The 26718-nt window shown below is 53.0% G+C and overlaps 4 long non-coding RNA genes across 4 annotated transcripts; all 4 read right to left on the minus strand.

The window, feature by feature from the left end:
• Window positions 1-4406: 4406 nt before the first annotated feature.
• On the minus strand, window positions 4407-7525 carry LOC135307328 (uncharacterized). Its single transcript, XR_010368032.1, has 3 exons — window positions 6763-7525; window positions 6462-6558; window positions 4407-5868 (listed from the first exon to the last, which is right to left on the minus strand). It is a non-coding gene; the product is annotated as an uncharacterized LOC135307328 (long non-coding RNA).
• Window positions 7526-10274: 2749 nt separating this feature from the next.
• LOC135307329 (uncharacterized) lies at window positions 10275-11138 on the minus strand. The gene is made up of 3 exons (XR_010368033.1): window positions 11056-11138; window positions 10684-10960; window positions 10275-10366 (listed from the first exon to the last, which is right to left on the minus strand). It is a non-coding gene; the product is annotated as an uncharacterized LOC135307329 (long non-coding RNA).
• A 6275-nt stretch (window positions 11139-17413) lies between these two features.
• LOC135307330 (uncharacterized) lies at window positions 17414-20186 on the minus strand. The gene is made up of 3 exons (XR_010368034.1): window positions 19489-20186; window positions 19188-19284; window positions 17414-18594 (listed from the first exon to the last, which is right to left on the minus strand). It is a non-coding gene; the product is annotated as an uncharacterized LOC135307330 (long non-coding RNA).
• Window positions 20187-23029: 2843 nt separating this feature from the next.
• On the minus strand, window positions 23030-23867 carry LOC135307331 (uncharacterized). Its single transcript, XR_010368035.1, has 3 exons — window positions 23785-23867; window positions 23413-23689; window positions 23030-23095 (listed from the first exon to the last, which is right to left on the minus strand). It is a non-coding gene; the product is annotated as an uncharacterized LOC135307331 (long non-coding RNA).
• Window positions 23868-26718: the final 2851 nt, after the last annotated feature.

Raw genomic sequence — 26718 nt, forward strand, 5'->3', positions numbered from 1 at the left:
CGGCAATTTCAAGATCTCTTTCTCCCCCTTGGCAAAAGACTATAATAGATGCCTGAGTTAACCAGGACTTTGAGATCCTTCCCGACTGGACAAGGCGAATTTCCCATTGACTGCACCACCAGGCTTTTGTCTCTACATTTGGTACTTATACACCCATTTTCTCTCTCTCTCTCTCTATCTTTCATCTCTTTTCTACTCCCTATTGTAAGAGCTGTAATGAGAGATGCGGGACTCCAGGCAGCTCTTCAAAAATGCAGTTTATTACATCCAAGACGTTAGAGCAGTCCAGGGTCGTGGGCGACAGATCCTGTGCCTACAGCTGTCAGCTGCATCTGCAGGCAGGCCTGGAGACCCTTAGTTTAGGTCACAAATGCATTATTTACTTTTCTTTGCTGAGCATCTTAATACAGTAGAACCAATCTATACCTTAACTTTTATCTTTAGCCAATCTTTACTACAATTACCATGTTCATGTTACTATTCTCCAATGACTAAAGGTTAGTACATTACAGTTTAAGCTAGAAGTTGTTTTCCAGTTTTCTTGCAGTGGAAAATTCGGAGACCTTTTTTGTACTTGCAACATTTGCTGACTTGTTTGCCTGTGCTATCTTTCTGCTTGGTAAAAACATCTTCTTGTTTGACGTGGGTTTATCCTTTGTTCTAAGTCATAAAAACCCCCTTCCAACTAACATAGCCTTTGCCTCCTTGGTTATCCAGTAAGACTGGCTCAGCAATTCTTTTCTTCTGTATCAAAACTTGCTTCCATCTCTATTCCTTCTTCAGCTTCTACATTCAGAAATCTTTCTGCTAAGCATTCATATCTGTAAGACTTTCTTGTCAAACTTTCATCCTTCCCAACACCCTATATTGCATTTGCTGTGGTCATTCTGTAAAAGGTGAATTTGTTTTGACCAATACTGAAATCCCCTCCCTGTTGTTTTTGCACTCTGAGATCAGTTAATGAACCATCACGACCCCGCTCGCTCCAGTGTATCCTGACACCTAGGAGGGAGAGAGGAGGCAGAGGAAGAGGGTTGAGTTGGGAAGCTGCACCCGGGGCTCTGCAGGGAACCCGGCAAGAGCTCCAAGCAGAAGGAGCCTGAAGAGCTTGGCCGGACAATCCCAAGCCGTGGACACTTTGTCCTCAGCGCCAGGAACCCGTTGGCTTCTCCAGGCCCTGGGCACTGCTCCGGTGCAGCTCCTGCGAGTTACACACAGACACAGAGCTACCTGCTCTGTCTCAGCCCTCTTCAGCACTGGACAGCAGGACACAGTAACATGTTGTCTTCAGTACATGATCTAATTATTAAAAGTCCTGCAGAGAAGCAGCCCACATTCAAAGTATACTGGCAAAAAAACCCAAACCCTGGTGCAAACCTTGAATTGACTCTAGAACCGTGTTCCTGCTCAGAAACACCGGCTAACGCTTTAGGCCAATGCTTTTTCCTGCTAGATCTTTGAAAGGATTTCAAAAGTTTTGTTGTTTGCAACTTCTTCAAGCAACAAATAGGAAACATTTCTGATCTCTAAAAGAAGATTTATTGGTTTGTTTTCACTTTCCTTTTGGAATCCTTACGCTTCACCTGGCATTCCAGAAAATCATGAAAATCCAACATAATATTAGGGGAAGTTCCTGAATTCAGTGTTTGTCGCAAAGCCTTCCTTTGCATACACACGAGGAACTGGTCCTGTACCATAAGGAGAGGCGGTGCTTTCCCTGACTGGACATCACAAGATGGCGTTATACACTCCACTGTGCTGAAACACTTCTGTTGCCTGGTAATTACAAAGCCTCAAGCGCTTCTAGAGGCTTTCCCTGGTGCAAGTTCATGAGCTCCCTCTCTGCTCAACTCTCGAGCCTGTCCAGCTCTCACGGAAGAGCAGCACAGCCTTGTGGAGCATCAGCCCCTGCTGATGGGTTCTGTCCCATCAGCAAACGTGCTGAGGGAGCGCTCCGTCCCTTCTGCCAGGTCACTGGGGAATAAGGCCAACAAGGCTGGCCCCAGCACGGCCCCCTGAGCTCACAGCTACCTGAGTTTGCAGCTCCACTGTGCACTTCTCTACCCCACTGTCCCTGAGCTGCCTCAGGAGCGCCACAAGGGAGGCAGGGACAAAGGCTTGCTGAAGTCCCAGCTGACAAGGGCCACTGCTCTGCCCTCACAAACCCAGCTAGTCACTGCAGCAGCAGAGGTGGCTATCAGATTGGTCAAGCATGGTTTCCATTTCCTGTTATCCCACAGGCTTAGAGATGACATCCAAGAGGAGCTGTTCTTGTCACCTTTCTGAAAATGGAGCTGAGGCTGATGGGCCTGCAGTTTCCTGGCTCCTTCTTGGTGTCCTTTTGGAAGACGACAGTGATGTCGGCCTTCCTCCACTGCTCATGCCTGTCTCTGGGGGTATCACCTTCCCTGATCTGCTGGCAGAGCGCCCTGCGCCAGAGGCAGGAGCAGAGATTTCCCTTGGCCCCAAAAGGGAAGGCTGGGCTCAGGCCGTGTGTCAGTGCGACATGACAACGGCAGGAGAAGGTAGGGCAGGGACGTGGCTGCCCAGGGACCACAGGGGCCCCACATCTCGGGGCTCTGGGCCTGTGCTGCACGCTCACCTGCCTCTCCTTTCCCAGAATCAGCGGAGGAACATCCAGAGGAGACTGGGTTGTTCCTCGACGTGACTGACGGGAGGAGAAGGCAGACAGGAGGAGGGCACACGCAGGGCTGAGCAGGGAGTAGTGCCCTCGTGGCACAGGGCCTGTTCTGCCAACTCCTCACACACTCTGCTTTCTCCAGCAGAGAGAGAGAGGACCAACACCTGGAGCAGACCTTGGCATTCCTGGGCAGCGTCTCACAGCTGACAGTTGCCATGTCTGACATGAAGCAGGATTGCCCTGGTGCCAGGGAGCCAGGTGAGGGCAAAGCAGGCCTGGCACAGCCTGGCCCAGGGGCTCTTGTGGCAGGCAGTGTGGGGCCCAGAGCAGAGGCAGGGGGAGGCAGGAGCTGCTCAGCCATGCCAGGGCTGGGAGCCTCCCTCCTCCCCGTGTGAGGCCCAGCTGGGCCAGGGGGCAGCTCCTGGGACAGCCGTGCCCGCAATGGCCCCTGCTCTGCAAGGCCTCCAGCCCTGCCCCTCAGGCAGGCAGGCAGGCAGGCAGGCAGGGACAGAGCAGCCCTCGGGGCCGATGCTGCTGCAGGCTAAGAGCCCCGCAGAGGTGCTCATGCCCGCTGCCACTGGCTCTGTCCCCTGCAGCATGCATGCTGTGTCACCGTGTGGAGGCTGAGCCCTGTGCTTCCCCAGGCCCTGGCAACTGCTCCTGTGCCGCTCCGGACCTGCCAGGGCACCCACGGGTGCTGCTCTGGCCTCACAGCGGCCAGAACCAACTGGGGCTGTGACAGCTCTGCTGCTCTGGGAACGGCTCTGGGGCAAAGCACCCGCCTGTCCCTGGGCTGGGGGCAGTGCCCAGGCTGGCCTTGGCAGAGCCCATCCGCCCCTGGAGGGCTGGGGGCACCGCTCTGCTCTGGCCCGGCCCGGGCCTGGGCCACCCTTGACATTCCTGCTGCCCTTACAGCCACCAGGCCTGAGCCCGAACTCAATGACCCCAGCCTGGCCAGTCAGAACTGGAGCCTCCCTGATGTTGCCAGGACTCGAGAGCCTCAGCCCCAGCTCCAAAACACTGCCTAACAGGGACTGTCAACACATTCTCTTGTTGGACCATTGAAAGGATTTTGAAAGTCCCATTGCTTGGCAGCCCCTTCAAGGAACAAACGTGACCCACTTCTAATCAGTAAAAGGTATATTGGTTTGCTTGCACTTTCCATTTGGTATCCTTATGCTTCCTTCGGCGTTCCAGAATATCATGAAAATCTAACAAAGTCTTCGGAGATGTTTCCTATTCCACTATTAAGAGAAGTCTCTAAATTCTCTCTATCTCTTAAATACATTCCTTACAGATAGTTAAGGTGCTGCTCCTGTAAAATACAGAGATGCCGTGCTTTACATTACTGGACAATACAACAGGGCGTTATACACAGCGGTAGACTAAAAAGCTTTTGTTTCCTGGTCAGTAAAAAGTTTCAAGCTCTTCTTGAGGTCCCAAATTAATTTGGCATGCACATTCATACCTGCATTCCCTCCCCATGCTCAGCTTTCGCCTAGAGCTACCAGGGAACAGACGTTCCATACTCACCTCTAGCAATAATCTAAGTCTCTCTTCCTAACCCTCTTTCTCTTCACTGAGCTCTAGTAATCTAAAAAATAACTTTGGCTCCTGTGCACAAAACAAACAACCAATTAATAGGGTTAAACACTTCTGACTGTGCTGCTGCTTCTAACAATCATGAACAGGGCAGTAAGAAAGTCAGAAATCAATTCTCCTCATCCTTCTTGTTCTCCTGCCCCCCGCCACACCTTGGCTCCAACAGAAATGTTCCCTGCTGCAGCCTGGTGTACTAAGAACAATGAAAGGCAGCAGCAGTTCTCCTCAACATGCTGCAATCTAAATTGCAGAGAAATAGCAGCCGTTCCCTTAGAAGCTCAGCACCAGGACCCTGCATCTTCCCCAGCATTGAGGCCTGCTGAGGACTGAGCTCTCCGTTTCAACACACCCTGTAAATCAGACAGGCGGGGAGATTGCAGGCCGGTAACTGCATGAACACAGCAGTACCTTGCCTCAGAGTTATCTAATCAGTCTCAAGAAAGGCACAGCCTTTGAGCCTGTCTTAAGACTATATATTCTACAAAATATAACAAGCAATTGTTCTGGAGGCCTGTGCAGGTTTTGGGGACTGTGTGTTTTCCCTTTTGTTGTTGTTTGCTTTGTTTCTAAACACCAAATTCACTGGATTCAGAAGAGAAAGCCCCAGATTCATGAGGACAAAGAACCACAGGCACATACAAGCCAAACTCAACATTCCTGATGGTAACACCCGAAAGAATGGCAGGAAAAAGTTCAAGATGCTACACATACCCGAAAGGATCCAAACTGTCTAGGTAACCTGTCAAGTGACTAAGTTTTTGATAAGCTCTAAAATTCCAGGTTCCTATTAGCCAAATATCTGAAAGAAAAGTAAGCCAGAAATCTGCTTGACCTCTATTTTACCAGGACTTGCTCATGGGATTCCACCACTATTTTGGCCACAAGTAAGGGTGGCAAATTTTGCTAGAAAACATTCATAACTAGTGCAGGAAAGGTTCAGAAGGGAAAGAAATCCAAAAGGGGGTGGAGAAATTCTGTCCTACTTCTTAGGCGTTCATCATTGTCGGAGAAGAAGCAAACTCTAGCACTTTCTGTGTGCGTAGTAAAGAAAGAAACCTAGACAATTACAAAGGGATTTTAGCATCCTAAATTGTACTATGAAATTCCATGCGCATGACTTGAAACTGTAGTGCTTCAGAGAAATTTTGTACATTGAAAAACTTTATTCCATAGTACCCAAATAGAGCTTTTGATTTTACAAAACCCACTTTGAAAGAGAAAACTGACTGTGTCTTTGGCTTTTGGCCAAACTCCGTTTGGAGTTGGTCAAACCCAAATGACCCGGAAAATTTCTTGTGCTCTACTTCTCCTTTTCCACATTCCACTTCACAGCAAACAGGCTGCTGGGCGTTTTGACTCTGTGCAGCACAAATGGTTTTCCAAGATGGCTTTCAGGGGCGTGCAATGTCAGTTTCCCACTTGCTGAGTCCTGCTCTTAATATTGACACAGCATCCAGCTATTATCGCCAAGGAGACAACAAAGAGCAATGGAACTTGCATTTCTCGGTCCTTTTCAATTTCTGACATCTCGGGTTCATCATCACCCTCTGAACTGCAGTCTTGGACACGTCGATCCTCTTGCCACGTGACTTGTACCGGTTTTGTTGTTCCAAGTACCTAAGGTTCTGCGATAACAGCAGCAATAGAGAAAAAAAGCCAAAACCAGATTATTCCTCTGCCGGGCAGGAAGAATTCCTCCTTGCAAGTGAAATACACTGGAAAAGACAGATTTCGGAAGGACAGAATCGTCTCCTGCCAGATTTCCTGAGCTGTATCTGTGCTTCAGGATTTTCCCCTTAGTTCTAGGCATCCCTTATGTATTTTTCAACGTTTATCATTGCATTCAGAAGACACTGAATACCTTCTGAATTCAGTACAAATGTTGGGGGCTTCTTGCTTTGTGCTGTTGCATTGGGTTTTTTAGGATTTTGGATAACTTCACAACATTTCTTTTCCCTCCTACACGACTAGGACTCGATCTAATGTTGTTTCATCTTCATTTCATACAGCCTCATTTTATCTAGGATTGGGACACCCCAATGATCATGTGCCGTTCAGTTTCCTTTTTCTAAAGGTCCAAGAATAGAATTCAGTAACAAACAGAATGCTCATGGACCTTGGGGTCAGCTCCAGGATTTTGCTTTTCCCTCTACATTAACACACATTTCCTTTAAAATCTTGTCAGGTTCTAGGAAACTTGATATGACTGGTATGTTACCTTTTGCCCTCTTTGAGGAATTCAGGGCATGACAACAAGTTTTTCCACCACTCTGCAAAGTACCCAATGCCTTCTCGAAGCATGCCTTCCCGAATTCCTGAAACAAAAGCATCAGGTACCTCTCATGAATCTGCCTCAGCCTTGGCAAGCTGAAATGAAGATCAAAATGCTGCTGCCTAATTCCTGACTTCTGCTGCAGAAAATCCCCTGGATCCTGACCTTCTTTACACCCTACTGCTCTGCAGTGCCTGCCAGAAGCTCTTCCTTAGCAATGGCACTGTTCGAAGGGTTCTGCTCTTACCTTCTTTGATGCCCAACTCCTCTGTGTCTCCAAAGAAGGAAAACTTGAAAGCACTCCACTCCTGAGCTGCATCCGTCTCAGGCAAAGGTCCCAAATGGTCACCTGGGCCAGAGTCCTGTGCGTCCTCTTTGTCCCAGGGTATTTCCACACTCTTTTCTGCTTTGTTCTTTGAAGGTCCAATCAAGTCTTTCAAGTCAGCAGCAACATTGGAATTGTTTTCTTCAGACACTTGAGACAGTGTTTCGCTCTCTACTTTCTTCTTCCTTTTGGCTTTCCCGAAAGGAGATTGCTCAAGGATAGCAACCCAGCACACATCCTCTCCAAAGACAGCTTCCCCAAGAGCCACCTTGCTCTGAATGTCTCCCTAACCGGATCCAAGCCCATTAAGGAGTGGTTCACTTTCAAGGCTAAGCAGTGGGGAAAAATCTGAGGTTGGAGTCTAAAGGCAGGAGCAAGAGTCCTTTTCCATTAGCCACATCCTTAAGGGACTTGTCACTGAATAGACGGTTACACAGAAATCAAGGTATTTAGCACAGACCTCTTTCCTGCCGGTAGAAATGTCAAGAGCTAACAGGGTTTTCTCACAGACCTGCAAATCTCAGGGGCCCTGTGCTGACCGTTCTCACCTAACTTTGGGCAGCGAGCCCAAGGACTAGAAAGAAAAGATGGCGCTACGTGCTGCTGTCGGAGGTGCCACTTGAGGCCCGACGTCGCTGGCGGGAGCGGCTGCTCCTGCAGGACATCCCCGACAGTGTCCCCCTGCGCCTTGGACTCTCAGCACGCGCTGCTGTCCTCCTGCTGCTGTCCTGGCCACTCCTGGACTGCACAGGTGGATCCGAGGCCCGGCGCTGCAGGCGGGACCGGCTGCGTCTGGGGGACGTCTCTGACGATTTCTCCCTTTGCCTGGGCCCCTCAGCCCTCGGCCCTGTCCTGCTGCTGCTGCTGTCACGCCGACTCCTGGACCGGACACGTGGACTCTGGGCCCGACCCTGCTGCCGGGAGCGGCGGTGTCTGGGGGATGTCCGTGGAGCCGTCTCCCTTTGCCTGGGTCTCTCAGCCCTCACTCCTGTCCTGCTGCTGCTGTCACGCCTGGACGGGACAGGTGGACTCTGGGCCCAACTCTGCTGCCAGGAGCGGCTGTGCCTGGGGGATGTCTGTGGAGGTGTCCCCCTTTGCCTGGGCCCCTCAGCCCTCGGCCCTGTCCTGCTGCTGCTGCTGTCACGCCGACTCCTGGACCGGACACGGGGACTCTGGGCCCGACCTTGCTGCCGGGAGCGGCTGTGTCTGGGGGATGTCTGTGGAGGTGTCTCCCTTTGCTGGGGCCTCTCAGCCCTTGATGTTGTCCTGCTGCTCTTGTCACAGCGACTCCTCGATCGGACGGACTGATTTGGGTCCTGACCTTGCGGGCCAGAGCTGTTTCGCCTGCGGTCAGTCCCAGCACGTCTGGAATGGAGCCCATCCTCAGGGTCTGGGGAGCTGCTGTATGTTGGCCTTGATCTGCTGGGGCTGCTGGTGTCCAGCAAGGAAGATGGCAGTGACTGCTGTGATGCTGGCTGTTGCTGGCTGTTTTGGCTGCTGGTCTCTGGAGATGGAGACGGGGGAGCCAGCCCCGATGGCACCGGCGTACCGGAGCTTGGCCTGATGTCCTGGGATTCTGAGGAGCCATGAGCAGATTCCTGTCCTGACTGTCTGGCCAGGCTGGGGCTACTGAGCTCTGGCTCATCCCTGGAGGCTGTAAGGGCAAGCAGGAATGTCAAAGGCCTCCCAGGGCCAAGGCAGGCCAGGCCAGAGCAGTACCCCCATGCCTTCAGGAGCACACGGGCTCTGCCAAGGCCAGCCTGGGCACTGCCCCCAGCCCAGGGACACCGGGGGCTTTGACTCATACACGTTCCAAGACCAGCACAGCTGTCACACTCCCATCTGTATGTCTTGTTTCTCAGGCCAGAGCAGCGCCTGTGGGTGCCCTCAGCAGCACAGGAGGAGCACAGGAGCAATTGCCAGGGCCTGGGGAGGCAAAGAGACTTATGGCACTGAGGACAAAGTGTCCCAGCACGTGGTTGTCTGGCCAAGCTCTTGCAAGTTCTTGCCTCTTTCAGCCCTTGCTGAGATATGGTTTCCCTGCAGAGCCCCAGGTGCAGCTTCCTAACTCACCCCTGTTGCTCTGCCTCCTCCCTGCCTCCAGGGTAAAGGCATTCCCTGGCATTGCACATGCTGTGTCTCTCTCCAAGATAAGCAAAGGCATTGTTCTCCTCCCACGTTGGATGTCTGATGCAGAAAGGAAAACCTGATGAGTTTCTGCTGCCCTCCCCTCATGGAGCTCCAGGGTGTCCCTGCTTTTCCTCCAGCGCTTTTCCAAGTTGTGGGTGAAGCTGAAGCCCAGAGTCATGGGACAGGGCAGGGCCAGGACTGCTGGGGCAGGGCCTGGCACAACACAGCACGTGCACCCTCCTGTCTTGTGAGCCAGGCAGAAGGACACCAACCTGAAGGGGATTCGGATCCCCATGATGAACATTTCAACAGAGAAGTCCTCACTGTCTCTGCACAGGGGACAGCAGAAGTATAAAAGACCAGCGCACATGGCCTGTCCCTGCAGGGCAAACACATGCAGTGTGAGCCAGGCCCAGGTGCTGCTGAGCACCTGCTGCGCCCCAGGGCTGAGGGGAGGGATCCGACCTGGATGCAGTCCCTGTGGAACCAGGCTCTTTTGCACGTTGGGCACACCATGGTTTCAAAGGTCTTTCTATCCTCCACAGGCTCCATGCAGATGGGGCAATCGGTGCCCGGCTCTGGAGTCGCCCGCACCTCCTGCACTGGACGGTGCTCAGGGCAATAGGAGCTGGGAGAAAAATGGATGAGCACAGTGAGAAGTGCTGGATCCCTGGCCAGTGGTGGCCAGAAGCGGAGAGGAGGTACCTGTATGGAGTGATGTACTGATTGACACAGCCGCCCTCCTTGGCACAGGGCAGGTGGAACCATCTCTCGCAGTCCTCCTTGCAGCACGTGATGGTTGCCCCGCTCTGGCCACAGACGCAGCAGCGCTGGAAAGAGCCAAGCAGCCCCATCAGCAGCAGCCTCGGGGCCTCCCCTGGCAGCCCCGCGGCTCCGGGCAGGGCGCAGGATGCGGCCACTGCTGGGTCCCAGCCCACAGAGCCGCCTGGGGGAGGAGGGAGGAGGCTCCTGTGCCAGAGCCTCTGTGCCAGAGCTGCTGGGAGCCAGACTTTGTCCCCGATCCAGCTGTTGGGCCAGCCTTCCTTTGGTGCAGCCTGGGCTAAGCTATGGCAAACCTCGCCTGGCACAAATCTCCCTGCTCTTGTCAGGCTCTCACCTTGTGTGCCGCCCGCCACACTGCAATTTGGATATCTCGAGGCAGAAAGCCCATGAGTCCAACATGATCCCCCTCTTGGCGAAAAAGCAGAGTGGCGAAAAACTGCAGCAAAGGGGAGGAGCTGATGAGGAGAGAGTGGCAGGAACTGCCCATTGCAGTGGTGGAGGGAGCACCTGCAGCCACCCACCAGGCAAAAGACGTGGGCACAGAGCCCTCCCTTCTCCACTTTGTCACCGCAGGTGTCCGGGTCAGCCTCCACACGGCGACACAGCATGCATGCTGCAGGGGACAGAGCCAGTGGCAGCGGGCATGAGCACCTCTGCAGCAGCATCGGCCCCAAGGGCTGCTCTGTCCCTGCCTGCCTGCCTGCCTGCCTGAGGGGCAGGGCTGGAGGCCTTGCAGAGCAGGGGCCATTGCGGGCACGGCTGTCCCACGGCTGTCCCCTGGCCCAGCTGGGCCCCACACAGGGAGGAGGGAGGCTCCCAGCCCCGGCATGGCTGAGCAGCTCCTGCCTCCCCCTGCCTCTGCTCTGGGCCCCACACTGCCTGCCACAAGAGCCCCTGGGCCAGGCTGTGCCAGGCCTGCTTTGCCCTCACCTGGCTCCCTGGCACCAGGGCCTTCCTGCTTCCTGTTAGTCATGGCAACTGTCAGCTGTGAGTCGCTGTCCAGGAATGCTACGGTCTGCTCCAGGTGTTTGTCCTCTCTCTCTGCTGGAGAAAGCAGAGTGTGTGAGGAGTTGGCAGAACAGGCCCAGAGCCACGAGGCCACTACTCCCTGCTCAGCCCTGCGTGAGTCCTGCTCCTGTCTGCCTTCTCCACCCGTTGGTCAGGTTGAGGAACACCGCAGTCTCCTCTGGATATTCCTCCTCTGATTCTGGGAAAGGAGAGGCAGGTGAGCCTGCAGCACTGGCCCAGAGCCCCGAGATGTGGGGGCCCTGTTGTTCCTGGGCAGCCACGTCCCTGCCCTACCTTCTCCTGCCGTTGTCAGGTTGCACTGACACACCGCCTGAGCCCAGCCTTCCCTTTTGGGGCCGTGCTTGCATGGGTCACAATGGCCACTCTGACATCAGCATCGTGCAACCCCAGTTGGGGCAGCCATGGCTTCAGGTCCCTGGCAACCACTTGTGGAAGCCCCCTTGGGAACCGAGGCTCTGAGATGGCTCCGAGCCTTTGGTCAGCGGGGACCCAGGGTCAGGACTCCTGCAGCAAGTGCAGGGTCAAATGCCAGGCCCTGGTGCAGCCATCCAGGGTGGTACTGTAGGCAGGAAGCTGCTGTTCAGGCACTGCCACTGCAGGACTCTGGCCCTGGCCATGGAAAATGTCTGCTCCTGCCCCTGGCAGTCGGTTGCCCAGATAGCCGGTGCAGAGTCTCCTGCACTGCAGAGATTCAAACCCTCCTCTGGGTGATCCAACTTTTTCCTGCACCTGTCTGGAGAAAACTAAGATGAACATGACTTGATCCCGCTGCTGATTACCACTGGGAACAGGAGATATACCTGGAGACCACCACAGCTGCCTCCACACCTCACTTATCCTCTCATCCATCAATTAACAACTTTGACATTGCTTATAAATGGAAAAGTTAGCATTAAGCTTCTTTAGAAGCATCATCTTTTACACTGGCTCAGTGGAAACACAGAAAACTCCATGAGAATTTTCAGTGTACATCTGACAGGAGAGCTTGCAACAGTCCTTGACTCAGAAGTCAAATGCAGGAGGATGCTTTTCCCCCAGAAAGGAACTTTTCCAGTTTGGCCCATGCATTCCTACTAGCAAAAATATTTTTAAAAAATCAAGAAGAGAAGCAGAAACAATTCTTGTCGACTTTTATCATTCATGTCTCTGCAAACATGCTCCTGGAAATCCAGGTCCATGACTCCTAGAACAATCAGCGGCATCCTGGGGAAACAGGGCAAGGGCTGACAAGCAGGGACACCCTGCACCTGCCTGATGCTGGGGCAGCAGGAGTTCATGCACTTTCCTGTCTCCATGGGAGAGCCACCTTGGGCGGAAGGCAATGCCTTCACTGATCTAGGAGGGAGGCAGAGCCGGTGCAATGCCAGGGAATGCCTTTAGCCAGTGAAAGAGACGCTCCAAAGTTTCCCTCATTTTGCCTCACGACCATCGCCAGAACAGAGACCGGGACCACTGAAGACCCTGACTGGAGGTCTGGCCTGGCTGAGGTGGATGCTTGCCAAGGGATTGTTTGCAGCTGGGTCTGCACTGCAGCCACGGTTTACTGCTTCCAGCAGGGCCTGCCAAGGAGCGACTCGCCCCCTATGCTTGCGCCTGCTTGGCAGCAATGGCCCATGAATTTCCCCACCTGTCGGCCAAATGAACTTTCAGGGGTAACTTTGGTGGTCCCCCATGGAAAACCTTTCATCTGTTTCACTATCACTGTGACAAAGGGAGATTGAAGCCCCCTCCCAAGGACTGAGACTGACATCCCTATTATCCTACACGTGGCAGGAGGGGCTGGCCTGGTCAAAGCAAGATGCTTGCCCAGGTGTGGTCGTTGGACCAAGAAAACAACGGCTCTCGCTCACTGCTGAGAACATGGACTGTCTGCACCCGTTCTCAGTACCCGTTCTCCCTCAACGATTTCAATAGACTTAATCTTTATTGTATCTGTTTCTCCTCGGCAATTTCAAGATCTCTTTCTCCCCCTTGGCAAAAGACTATAATAGATGCCTGAGTTAACCAGGACTTTGAGATCCTTCCCGACTGGACAAGGCGAATTTCCCATTGACTGCACCACCAGGCTTTTGTCTCTACATTTGGTACTTATACACCCATTTTCTCTCTCTCTCTCTCTATCTTTCATCTCTTTTCTACTCCCTATTGTAAGAGCTGTAATGAGAGATGCGGGACTCCAGGCAGCTCTTCAAAAATGCAGTTTATTACATCCAAGACGTTAGAGCAGTCCAGGGTCGTGGGCGACAGATCCTGTGCCTACAGCTGTCAGCTGCATCTGCAGGCAGGCCTGGAGACCCTTAGTTTAGGTCACAAATGCATTATTTACTTTTCTTTGCTGAGCATCTTAATACAGTAGAACCAATCTATACCTTAACTTTTATCTTTAGCCAATCTTTACTACAATTACCATGTTCATGTTACTATTCTCCAATGACTAAAGGTTAGTACATTACAGTTTAAGCTAGAAGTTGTTTTCCAGTTTTCTTGCAGTGGAAAATTCGGAGACCTTTTTTGTACTTGCAACATTTGCTGACTTGTTTGCCTGTGCTATCTTTCTGCTTGGTAAAAACATCTTCTTGTTTGACGTGGGTTTATCCTTTGTTCTAAGTCATAAAAACCCCCTTCCAACTAACATAGCCTTTGCCTCCTTGGTTATCCAGTAAGACTGGCTCAGCAATTCTTTTCTTCTGTATCAAAACTTGCTTCCATCTCTATTCCTTCTTCAGCTTCTACATTCAGAAATCTTTCTGCTAAGCATTCATATCTGTAAGACTTTCTTGTCAAACTTTCATCCTTCCCAACACCCTATATTGCATTTGCTGTGGTCATTCTGTAAAAGGTGAATTTGTTTTGACCAATACTGAAATCCCCTCCCTGTTGTTTTTGCACTCTGAGATCAGTTAATGAACCATCACGACCCCGCTCGCTCCAGTGTATCCTGACACCTAGGAGGGAGAGAGGAGGCAGAGGAAGAGGGTTGAGTTGGGAAGCTGCACCCGGGGCTCTGCAGGGAACCCGGCAAGAGCTCCAAGCAGAAGGAGCCTGAAGAGCTTGGCCGGACAATCCCGAGCCGTGGACACTTTGTCCTCAGCGCCAGGAACCCGTTGGCTTCTCCAGGCCCTGGGCACTGCTCCGGTGCAGCTCCTGCGAGTTACACACAGACACAGAGCTACCTGCTCTGTCTCAGCCCTCTTCAGCACTGGACAGCAGGACACAGTAACATGTTGTCTTCAGTACATGATCTAATTATTAAAAGTCCTGCAGAGAAGCAGCCCACATTCAAAGTATACTGGCAAAAAAACCCAAACCCTGGTGCAAACCTTGAATTGACTCTAGAACCGTGTTCCTGCTCAGAAACACCGGCTAACGCTTTAGGCCAATGCTTTTTCCTGCTAGATCTTTGAAAGGATTTCAAAAGTTTTGTTGTTTGCAACTTCTTCAAGCAACAAATAGGAAACATTTCTGATCTCTAAAAGAAGATTTATTGGTTTGTTTTCACTTTCCTTTTGGAATCCTTACGCTTCACCTGGCATTCCAGAAAATCATGAAAATCCAACATAATATTAGGGGAAGTTCCTGAATTCAGTGTTTGTCGCAAAGCCTTCCTTTGCATACACACGAGGAACTGGTCCTGTACCATAAGGAGAGGCGGTGCTTTCCCTGACTGGACATCACAAGATGGCGTTATACACTCCACTGTGCTGAAACACTTCTGTTGCCTGGTAATTACAAAGCCTCAAGCGCTTCTAGAGGCTTTCCCTGGTGCAAGTTCATGAGCTCCCTCTCTGCTCAACTCTCGAGCCTGTCCAGCTCTCACGGAAGAGCAGCACAGCCTTGTGGAGCATCAGCCCCTGCTGATGGGTTCTGTCCCATCAGCAAACGTGCTGAGGGAGCGCTCCGTCCCTTCTGCCAGGTCACTGGGGAATAAGGCCAACAAGGCTGGCCCCAGCACGGCCCCCTGAGCTCACAGCTACCTGAGTTTGCAGCTCCACTGTGCACTTCTCTACCCCACTGTCCCTGAGCTGCCTCAGGAGCGCCACAAGGGAGGCAGGGACAAAGGCTTGCTGAAGTCCCAGCTGACAAGGGCCACTGCTCTGCCCTCACAAACCCAGCTAGTCACTGCAGCAGCAGAGGTGGCTATCAGATTGGTCAAGCATGGTTTCCATTTCCTGTTATCCCACAGGCTTAGAGATGACATCCAAGAGGAGCTGTTCTTGTCACCTTTCTGAAAATGGAGCTGAGGCTGATGGGCCTGCAGTTTCCTGGCTCCTTCTTGGTGTCCTTTTGGAAGACGACAGTGATGTCGGCCTTCCTCCACTGCTCATGCCTGTCTCTGGGGGTATCACCTTCCCTGATCTGCTGGCAGAGCGCCCTGCGCCAGAGGCAGGAGCAGAGATTTCCCTTGGCCCCAAAAGGGAAGGCTGGGCTCAGGCCGTGTGTCAGTGCGACATGACAACGGCAGGAGAAGGTAGGGCAGGGACGTGGCTGCCCAGGGACCACAGGGGCCCCACATCTCGGGGCTCTGGGCCTGTGCTGCACGCTCACCTGCCTCTCCTTTCCCAGAATCAGCGGAGGAACATCCAGAGGAGACTGGGTTGTTCCTCGACGTGACTGACGGGAGGAGAAGGCAGACAGGAGGAGGGCACACGCAGGGCTGAGCAGGGAGTAGTGCCCTCGTGGCACAGGGCCTGTTCTGCCAACTCCTCACACACTCTGCTTTCTCCAGCAGAGAGAGAGAGGACCAACACCTGGAGCAGACCTTGGCATTCCTGGGCAGCGTCTCACAGCTGACAGTTGCCATGTCTGACATGAAGCAGGATTGCCCTGGTGCCAGGGAGCCAGGTGAGGGCAAAGCAGGCCTGGCACAGCCTGGCCCAGGGGCTCTTGTGGCAGGCAGTGTGGGGCCCAGAGCAGAGGCAGGGGGAGGCAGGAGCTGCTCAGCCATGCCAGGGCTGGGAGCCTCCCTCCTCCCCGTGTGAGGCCCAGCTGGGCCAGGGGGCAGCTCCTGGGACAGCCGTGCCCGCAATGGCCCCTGCTCTGCAAGGCCTCCAGCCCTGCCCCTCAGGCAGGCAGGCAGGCAGGCAGGCAGGGACAGAGCAGCCCTCGGGGCCGATGCTGCTGCAGGCTAAGAGCCCCGCAGAGGTGCTCATGCCCGCTGCCACTGGCTCTGTCCCCTGCAGCATGCATGCTGTGTCACCGTGTGGAGGCTGAGCCCTGTGCTTCCCCAGGCCCTGGCAACTGCTCCTGTGCCGCTCCGGACCTGCCAGGGCACCCACGGGTGCTGCTCTGGCCTCACAGCGGCCAGAACCAACTGGGGCTGTGACAGCTCTGCTGCTCTGGGAACGGCTCTGGGGCAAAGCACCCGCCTGTCCCTGGGCTGGGGGCAGTGCCCAGGCTGGCCTTGGCAGAGCCCATCCGCCCCTGGAGGGCTGGGGGCACCGCTCTGCTCTGGCCCGGCCCGGGCCTGGGCCACCCTTGACATTCCTGCTGCCCTTACAGCCACCAGGCCTGAGCCCGAACTCAATGACCCCAGCCTGGCCAGTCAGAACTGGAGCCTCCCTGATGTTGCCAGGACTCGAGAGCCTCAGCCCCAGCTCCAAAACACTGCCTAACAGGGACTGTCAACACATTCTCTTGTTGGACCATTGAAAGGATTTTGAAAGTCCCATTGCTTGGCAGCCCCTTCAAGGAACAAACGTGACCCACTTCTAATCAGTAAAAGGTATATTGGTTTGCTTGCACTTTCCATTTGGTATCCTTATGCTTCCTTCGGCGTTCCAGAATATCATGAAAATCTAACAAAGTCTTCGGAGATGTTTCCTATTCCACTATTAAGAGAAGTCTCTAAATTCTCTCTATCTCTTAAATACATTCCTTACAGATAGTTAAGGTGCTGCTCCTGTAAAATACAGAGATGCCGTGCTTTACATTACTGGACAATACAACAGGGCGTTATACACAGCGGTAGACTAAAAAGCTTTTGTTTCCTGGTCAGTAAAAAGTTTCAAGCTCTTCTTGAGGTCCCAAATTAATTTGGCATGCACATTCATACCTGCATTCCCTCCCCATGCTCAGCTTTCGCCTAGAGCTACCAGGGAACAGACGTTCCATACTCACCTCTAGCAATAATCTAAGTCTCTCTTCCTAACCCTCTTTCTCTTCACTGAGCTCTAGTAATCTACAAAATAACTTTGGCTCCTGTGCACAAAACAAACAACCAATTAATAGGGTTAAACACTTCTGACTGTGCTGCTGCTTCTAACAATCATGAACAGGGCAGTAAGAAAGTCAGAAATCAATTCTCCTCATCCTTCTTGTTCTCCTGCCCCCCGCCACACCTTGGCTCCAACAGAAATGTTCCCTGCTGCAGCCTGGTGTACTAAGAACAATGAAAGGCAGCAGCAGTTCTCCTCAACATGCTGCAATCTAAATTGCAGGGAAATCACAGCCGTTCCCTTAGAAGCTCAGCACCAGGACCCTGCATCCTCCCCCAGCACTGAGGCCTGCTGAGGACTGAGCTCTCCGTTTCAACACACCCTGTAAATCAGACAGGCGGGGAGATTGCAGGCCGGTAACTGCATGAACACAGCAGTACCTTGCCTCAGAGTTATCTAATCAGTCTCAAGAAAGGCACAGCCTTTGAGCCTGTCTTAAGACTATATATTCTACAAAATATAACAAGCAATTGTTCTGGAGGCCTGTGCAGGTTTTGGGGACTGTGTGTTTTCCCTTTTGTTGTTGTTTGCTTTGTTTCTAAACACCAAATTCACTGGATTCAGAAGAGAAAGCCCCAGATTCATGAGGACAAAGAACCACAGGCACATACAAGCCAAACTCAACATTCCTGATGGTAACACCCGAAAGAATGGCAGGAAAAAGTTCAAGATGCTACACATACCCGAAAGGATCCAAACTGTCTAGGTAACCTGTCAAGTGACTAAGTTTTTGATAAGCTCTAAAATTCCAGGTTCCTATTAGCCAAATATCTGAAAGAAAAGTAAGCCAGAAATCTGCTTGACCTCTATTTTACCAGGACTTGCTCATGGGATTCCACCACTATTTTGGCCACAAGTAAGGGTGGCAAATTTTGCTAGAAAACATTCATAACTAGTGCAGGAAAGGTTCAGAAGGGAAAGAAATCCAAAAGGGGGTGGAGAAATTCTGTCCTACTTCTTAGGCGTTCATCATTGTCGGAGAAGAAGCAAACTCTAGCACTTTCTGTGTGCGTAGTAAAGAAAGAAACCTAGACAATTACAAAGGGATTTTAGCATCCTAAATTGTACTATGAAATTCCATGCGCATGACTTGAAACTGTAGTGCTTCAGAGAAATTTTGTACATTGAAAAACTTTATTCCATAGTACCCAAATAGAGCTTTTGATTTTACAAAACCCACTTTGAAAGAGAAAACTGACTGTGTCTTTGGCTTTTGGCCAAACTCCGTTTGGAGTTGGTCAAACCCAAATGACCCGGAAAATTTCTTGTGCTCTACTTCTCCTTTTCCACATTCCACTTCACAGCAAACAGGCTGCTGGGCGTTTTGACTCTGTGCAGCACAAATGGTTTTCCAAGATGGCTTTCAGGGGCGTGCAATGTCAGTTTCCCACTTGCTGAGTCCTGCTCTTAATATTGACACAGCATCCAGCTATTATCGCCAAGGAGACAACAAAGAGCAATGGAACTTGCATTTCTCGGTCCTTTTCAATTTCTGACATCTCGGGTTCATCATCACCCTCTGAACTGCAGTCTTGGACACGTCGATCCTCTTGCCACGTGACTTGTACCGGTTTTGTTGTTCCAAGTACCTAAGGTTCTGCGATAACAGCAGCAATAGAGAAAAAAAGCCAAAACCAGATTATTCCTCTGCCGGGCAGGAAGAATTCCTCCTTGCAAGTGAAATACACTGGAAAAGACAGATTTCGGAAGGACAGAATCGTCTCCTGCCAGATTTCCTGAGCTGTATCTGTGCTTCAGGATTTTCCCCTTAGTTCTAGGCATCCCTTATGTATTTTTCAACGTTTATCATTGCATTCAGAAGACACTGAATACCTTCTGAATTCAGTACAAATGTTGGGGGCTTCTTGCTTTGTGCTGTTGCATTGGGTTTTTTAGGATTTTGGATAACTTCACAACATTTCTTTTCCCTCCTACACGACTAGGACTCGATCTAATGTTGTTTCATCTTCATTTCATACAGCCTCATTTTATCTAGGATTGGGACACCCCAATGATCATGTGCCGTTCAGTTTCCTTTTTCTAAAGGTCCAAGAATAGAATTCAGTAACAAACAGAATGCTCATGGACCTTGGGGTCAGCTCCAGGATTTTGCTTTTCCCTCTACATTAACACACATTTCCTTTAAAATCTTGTCAGGTTCTAGGAAACTTGATATGACTGGTATGTTACCTTTTGCCCTCTTTGAGGAATTCAGGGCATGACAACAAGTTTTTCCACCACTCTGCAAAGTACCCAATGCCTTCTCGAAGCATGCCTTCCCGAATTCCTGAAACACAAGCATCAGGTACCTCTCATGAATCTGCCTCAGCCTTGGCAAGCTGAAATGAAGATCAAAATGCTGCTGCCTAATTCCTGACTTCTGCTGCAGAAAATCCCCTGGATCCTGACCTTCTTTACACCCTACTGCTCTGCAGTGCCTGCCAGAAGCTCTTCCTTAGCAATGGCACTGTTCGAAGGGTTCTGCTCTTACCTTCTTTGATGCCCAACTCCTCTGTGTCTCCAAAGAAGGAAAACTTGAAAGCACTCCACTCCTGAGCTGCATCCGTCTCAGGCAAAGGTCCCAAATGGTCACCTGGGCCAGAGTCCTGTGCGTCCTCTTTGTCCCAGGGTATTTCCACACTCTTTTCTGCTTTGTTCTTTGAAGGTCCAATCAAGTCTTTCAAGTCAGCAGCAACATTGGAATTGTTTTCTTCAGACACTTGAGACAGTGTTTCGCTCTCTACTTTCTTCTTCCTTTTGGCTTTCCCGAAAGGAGATTGCTCAAGGATAGCAACCCAGCACACATCCTCTCCAAAGACAGCTTCCCCAAGAGCCACCTTGCTCTGAATGTCTCCCTAACCGGATCCAAGCCCATTAAGGAGTGGTTCACTTTCAAGGCTAAGCAGTGGGGAAAAATCTGAGGTTGGAGTCTAAAGGCAGGAGCAAGAGTCCTTTTCCATTCGCCACATCCTTAAGGGACTTGTCACTGAATAGACGGTTACACAGAAATGAAGGTATTTAGCACAGACCTCTTTCTTGCCGGTAGAAATGTCAAGAGCTAACAGGGTTTTCTCACAGACCTGCAAATCTCAGGGGCCCTGTGCTGACCGTTCTCACCTAACTTTGGGCAGCGAGCCCAAGGACTAGAAAGAAAAGATGGCGCTACGTGCTGCTGTCGGAGGTGCCACTTGAGGCCCGACGTCGCTGGCGGGAGCGGCTGCTCCTGCAGGACATCCCCGACAGTGTCCCCCTGCGCCTTGGACTCTCAGCACGCGCTGCTGTCCTCCTGCTGCTGTCCTGGCCACTCCTGGACTGCACAGGTGGATCCGAGGCCCGGCGCTGCAGGCGGGACCGGCTGCGTCTGGGGGACGTCTCTGACGATTTCTCCCTTTGCCTGGGCCCCTCAGCCCTCGGCCCTGTCCTGCTGCTGCTGCTGTCACGCCGACTCCTGGACCGGACACGTGGACTCTGGGCCCGACCCTGCTGCCGGGAGCGGCGGTGTCTGGGGGATGTCCGTGGAGCCGTCTCCCTTTGCCTGGGTCTCTCAGCCCTCGGCCCTGTCCTGCTGCTGCTGCTGTCACGCCTGGACGGGACAGGTGGACTCTGGGCCCAACTCTGCTGCCGGGAGCGGCTGTGCCTGGGGGATGTCTGTGGAGGTGTCCCCCTTTGCCTGGGCCCCTCAGCCCTCGGCCCTGTCCTGCTGCTGCTGCTGTCACGCCGACTCCTGGACCGGACACGGGGACTCTGGGCCCGACCTTGCTGCCGGGAGCGGCGGTGTCTGGGGGATGTCTGTGGAGGTGTCTCCCTTTGCTGGGGCCTCTCAGCCCTTGATGTTGTCCTGCTGCTCTTGTCACAGCGACTCCTCGATCGGACGGACTGATTTGGGTCCTGACCTTGCGGGCCAGAGCTGTTTCGCCTGCGGTCAGTCCCAGCACGTCTGGAATGGAGCCCATCCTCAGGGTCTGGGGAGCTGCTGTATGTTGGCCTTGATCTGCTGGGGCTGCTGGTGTCCAGCAAGGAAGATGGCAGTGACTGCTGTGATGCTGGCTGTTGCTGGCTGTTTTGGCTGCTGGTCTCTGGAGATGGAGACGGGGGAGCCAGCCCCGATGGCACCGGCGTACCGGAGCTTGGCCTGATGTCCTGGGATTCTGAGGAGCCATGAGCAGATTCCTGTCCTGACTGTCTGGCCAGGCTGGGGCTACTGAGCTCTGGCTCATCCCTGGAGGCTGTAAGGGCAAGCAGGAATGTCAAAGGCCTCCCAGGGCCAAGGCAGGCCAGGCCAGAGCAGTACCCCCATGCCTTCAGGAGCACACGGGCTCTGCCAAGGCCAGCCTGGGCACTGCCCCCAGCCCAGGGACACCGGGGGCTTTGACTCATACACGTTCCAAGACCAGCACAGCTGTCACACTCCCATCTGTATGTCTTGTTTCTCAGGCCAGAGCAGCGCCTGTGGGTGCCCTCAGCAGCACAGGAGGAGCACAGGAGCAATTGCCAGGGCCTGGGGAGGCAAAGAGACTTATGGCACTGAGGACAAAGTGTCCCAGCACGTGGTTGTCTGGCCAAGCTCTTGCAAGTTCTTGCCTCTTTCAGCCCTTGCTGAGATATGGTTTCCCTGCAGAGCCCCAGGTGCAGCTTCCTAACTCACCCCTGTTGCTCTGCCTCCTCCCTGCCTCCAGGGTAAAGGCATTCCCTGGCATTGCACATGCTGTGTCTCTCTCCAAGATAAGCAAAGGCATTGTTCTCCTCCCACGTTGGATGTCTGATGCAGAAAGGAAAACCTGATGAGTTTCTGCTGCCCTCCCCTCATGGAGCTCCAGGGTGTCCCTGCTTTTCCTCCAGCGCTTTTCCAAGTTGTGGGTGAAGCTGAAGCCCAGAGTCATGGGACAGGGCAGGGCCAGGACTGCTGGGGCAGGGCCTGGCACAACACAGCACGTGCACCCTCCTGTCTTGTGAGCCAGGCAGAAGGACACCAACCTGAAGGGGATTCGGATCCCCATGATGAACATTTCAACAGAGAAGTCCTCACTGTCTCTGCACAGGGGACAGCAGAAGTATAAAAGACCAGCGCACATGGCCTGTCCCTGCAGGGCAAACACATGCAGTGTGAGCCAGGCCCAGGTGCTGCTGAGCACCTGCTGCGCCCCAGGGCTGAGGGGAGGGATCCGACCTGGATGCAGTCCCTGTGGAACCAGGCTCTTTTGCACTTTGGGCACACCATGGTATTGAAGGTCTTCCTATCCTCCACAGGCTCCATGCAGATGGGGCAATCGGTGCCCGGCTCTGGAGTCGCCCGCACCTCCTGCACTGGACGGTGCTCAGGGCAATAGGAGCTGGGAGAAAAATGGATGAGCACAGTGAGAAGTGCTGGATCCCTGGCCAGTGGTGGCCAGAAGCGGAGAGGAGGTACCTGTATGGAGTGATGTACTGATTGACACAGCCGCCCTCCTTGGCACAGGGCAGGTGGAACCATCTCTCGCAGTCCTCCTTGCAGCACATGATGGTTGCCCCACTCTGGCCACAGATGCAGCAGCGCTGGAAAGAGCCAAGCAGCCCCATCAGCAGCAGCCTCGGGGCCTCCCCTGGCAGCCCCGCGGCTCCGGGCAGGGCGCAGGATGCGGCCACTGCTGGGTCCCAGCCCACAGAGCTGCCTTGGGGAGGAGGGAGGAGGCTCCTGTGCCAGAGCCTCTGTGCCAGAGCTGCTGGGAGCCAGACTTTGTCCCAGAGCTGGCTGTTGGGCCAGCCTTGCTTTGCTGCAGCCTGGGCTAAGCTATGGCAAACCTCGCCTGGCACAAATCTCCCTGCTCTTGTCAGGCTCTCACCTTGTGTGCCGCCCGCCACACTGCAATTTGGATATCTCGAGGCAGAAAGCCCATGAGTCCAACATGATCCCCCTCTTGGCGAAAAAGCAGAGTGGCGAAAAACTGCAGCAAAGGGGAGGAGCTGATGAGGAGAGAGTGGCAGGAACTGCCCATTGCAGTGGTGGAGGGAGCACCTGCAGCCACCCACCAGGCAAAAGACGTGGGCACAGAGCCCTCCCTTCTCCACTTTGTCACCGCAGGTGTCCGGGTCAGCCTCCACACGGCGACACAGCATGCATGCTGCAGGGGACAGAGCCAGTGGCAGCGGGCATGAGCACCTCTGCAGCAGCATCGGCCCCAAGGGCTGCTCTGTCCCTGCCTGCCTGCCTGCCTGCCTGAGGGGCAGGGCTGGAGGCCTTGCAGAGCAGGGGCCATTGCGGGCACGGCTGTCCCACGGCTGTCCCCTGGCCCAGCTGGGCCCCACACAGGGAGGAGGGAGGCTCCCAGCCCCGGCATGGCTGAGCAGCTCCTGCCTCCCCCTGCCTCTGCTCTGGGCCCCACACTGCCTGCCACAAGAGCCCCTGGGCCAGGCTGTGCCAGGCCTGCTTTGCCCTCACCTGGCTCCCTGGCACCAGGGCCCTCCTGCTTCCTGTCAGTCATGGCAACTGTCAGCTGTGAGTCGCTGTCCAGGAATGCTACGGTCTGCTCCAGGTGTTTGTCCTCTCTCTCTGCTGGAGAAAGCAGAGTGTGTGAGGAGTTGGCAGAACAGGCCCAGAGCCACGAGGCCACTACTCCCTGCTCAGCCCTGCGTGAGTCCTGCTCCTGTCTGCCTTCTCCACCCGTTGGTCAGGTTGAGGAACACCGCAGTCTCCTCTGGATATTCCTCCTCTGATTCTGGGAAAGGAGAGGCAGGTGAGCCTGCAGCACTGGCCCAGAGCCCCGAGATGTGGGGGCCCTGTTGTTCCTGGGCAGCCACGTCCCTGCCCTACCTTCTCCTGCCGTTGTCAGGTTGCACTGACACACCGCCTGAGCCCAGCCTTCCCTTTTGGGGCCGTGCTTGCATGGGTCACAATGGCCACTCTGACATCAGCATCGTGCAACCCCAGTTGGGGCAGCCATGGCTTCAGGTCCCTGGCAACCACTTGTGGAAGCCCCCTTGGGAACCGAGGCTCTGAGATGGCTCCGAGCCTTTGGTCAGCGGGGACCCAGGGTCAGGACTCCTGCAGCAAGTGCAGGGTCAAATGCCAGGCCCTGGTGCAGCCATCCAGGGTGGTACTGTAGGCAGGAAGCTGCTGTTCAGGCACTGCCACTGCAGGACTCTGGCCCTGGCCATGGAAAATGTCTGCTCCTGCCCCTGGCAGTCGGTTGCCCAGATAGCCGGTGCAGAGTCTCCTGCACTGCAGAGATTCAAACCCTCCTCTGGGTGATCCAACTTTTTCCTGCACCTGTCTGGAGAAAACTAAGATGAACATGACTTGATCCCGCTGCTGATTACCACTGGGAACAGGAGATATACCTGGAGACCACCACAGCTGCCTCCACACCTCACTTATCCTCTCATCCATCAATTAACAACTTTGACATTGCTTATAAATGGAAAAGTTAGCATTAAGCTTCTTTAGAAGCATCATCTTTTACACTGGCTCAGTGGAAACACAGAAAACTCCATGAGAATTTTCAGTGTACATCTGACAGGAGAGCTTGCAACAGTCCTCGACTCAGAAGTCAAATGCAGGAGGATGCTTTTCCCCCAGGAAAGGAACTTTTCCAGTTTGGCCCATGCATTCCTACTAGCAAAAATATTTTTAAAAAATCAAGAAGAGAAGCAGAAACAATTCTTGTCGACTTTTATCATTCATGTCTCTGCAAACATGCTCCTGGAAATCCAGGTCCATGACTCCTAGAACAATCAGCGGCATCCTGGGGAAACAGGGCAAGGGCTGACAAGCAGGGACACCCTGCACCTGCCTGATGCTGGGGCAGCAGGAGTTCATGCACTTTCCTGTCTCCATGGGAGAGCCACCTTGGGTGGAAGGCGATGCCTTCACTGATCTAGGAGGGAGGCAGAGCCGGTGCAATGCCAGGGAATGCCTTTAGCCAGTGAAAGAGACGCTCCAAAGTTTCCCTCATTTTGCCTCACGACCATCGCCAGAACAGAGACCGGGACCACTGAAGACCCTGACTGGAGGTCTGGCCTGGCTGAGGTGGATGCTTGCCAAGGGATTGTTTGCAGCTGGGTCTGCACTGCAGCCACGGTTTCCTGCTTCCAGCAGGGCCTGCCAAGGAGCGACTCGCCCCCTATGCTTGCGCCTGCTTGGCAGCAATGGCCCATGAATTTCCCCACCTGTCGGCCAAATGAACTTTCAGGGGTAACTTTGGTGGTCCCCCAAGGAAAGATGAAAGGAAAACCTTTCATCTGTTTCACTATCACTGTGACAAAGGGAGATTGAAGCCCCCTCCCAAGGACTGAGACTGACATCCCTATTATCCTACACGTGGCAGGAGGGGCTGGCCTGGTCAAAGCAAGATGCTTGCCCAGGTGTGGTCGTTGGACCGAGAAAACAACGGCTCTCGCTCACTGCTGAGAACATGGACTGTCTGCACCCGTTCTCAGTACCCGTTCTCCCTCAACGATTTCAATAGACTTAATCTTTATTGTATCTGTTTCTCCTCGGCAATTTCAAGATCTCTTTCTCCCCCTTGGCAAAAGACTATAATAGATGCCTGAGTTAACCAGGACTTTGAGATCCTTCCCGACTGGACAAGGCGAATTTCCCATTGACTGCAACACCAGGCTTTTGTCTCTACATTTGGTACTTATACACCCATTTTCTCTCTCTCTCTCTCTATCTTTCATCTCTTTTCTACTCCCTATTGTAAGAGCTGTAATGAGAGATGCGGGACTCCAGGCAGCTCTTCAAAAATGCAGTTTATTACATCCAAGACGTTAGAGCAGTCCAGGGTCGTGGGCGACAGATCCTGTGCCTACAGCTGTCAGCTGCATCTGCAGGCAGGCCTGGAGACCCTTAGTTTAGGTCACAAATGCATTATTTACTTTTCTTTGCTGAGCATCTTAATACAGTAGAACCAATCTATACCTTAACTTTTATCTTTAGCCAATCTTTACTACAATTACCATGTTCATGTTACTATTCTCCAATGACTAAAGGTTAGTACATTACAGTTTAAGCTAGAAGTTGTTTTCCAGTTTTCTTGCAGTGGAAAATTCGGAGACCTTTTTTGTACTTGCAACATTTGCTGACTTGTTTGCCTGTGCTATCTTTCTGCTTGGTAAAAACATCTTCTTGTTTGACGTGGGTTTATCCTTTGTTCTAAGTCATAAAAACCCCCTTCCAACTAACATAGCCTTTGCCTCCTTGGTTATCCAGTAAGACTGGCTCAGCAATTCTTTTCTTCTGTATCAAAACTTGCTTCCATCTCTATTCCTTCTTCAGCTTCTACATTCAGAAATCTTTCTGCTAAGCATTCATATCTGTAAGACTTTCTTGTCAAACTTTCATCCTTCCCAACACCCTATATTGCATTTGCTGTGGTCATTCTGTAAAAGGTGAATTTGTTTTGACCAATACTGAAATCCCCTCCCTGTTGTTTTTGCACTCTGAGATCAGTTAATGAACCATCACGACCCCGCTCGCTCCAGTGTATCCTGACACCTAGGAGGGAGAGAGGAGGCAGAGGAAGAGGGTTGAGTTGGGAAGCTGCACCCGGGGCTCTGCAGGGAACCCGGCAAGAGCTCCAAGCAGAAGGAGCCTGAAGAGCTTGGCCGGACAATCCCGAGCCGTGGACAATTTGTCCTCAGCGCCAGGAACCCGTTGGCTTCTCCAGGCCCTGGGCACTGCTCCGGTGCAGCTCCTGCGAGTTACACACAGACACAGAGCTACCTGCTCTGTCTCAGCCCTCTT

The sequence above is a fragment of the Passer domesticus genome, chromosome 9, assembly GCF_036417665.1.
Source record: "Passer domesticus isolate bPasDom1 chromosome 9, bPasDom1.hap1, whole genome shotgun sequence".
Classification (NCBI taxonomy): domain Eukaryota; kingdom Metazoa; phylum Chordata; class Aves; order Passeriformes; family Passeridae; genus Passer; species Passer domesticus.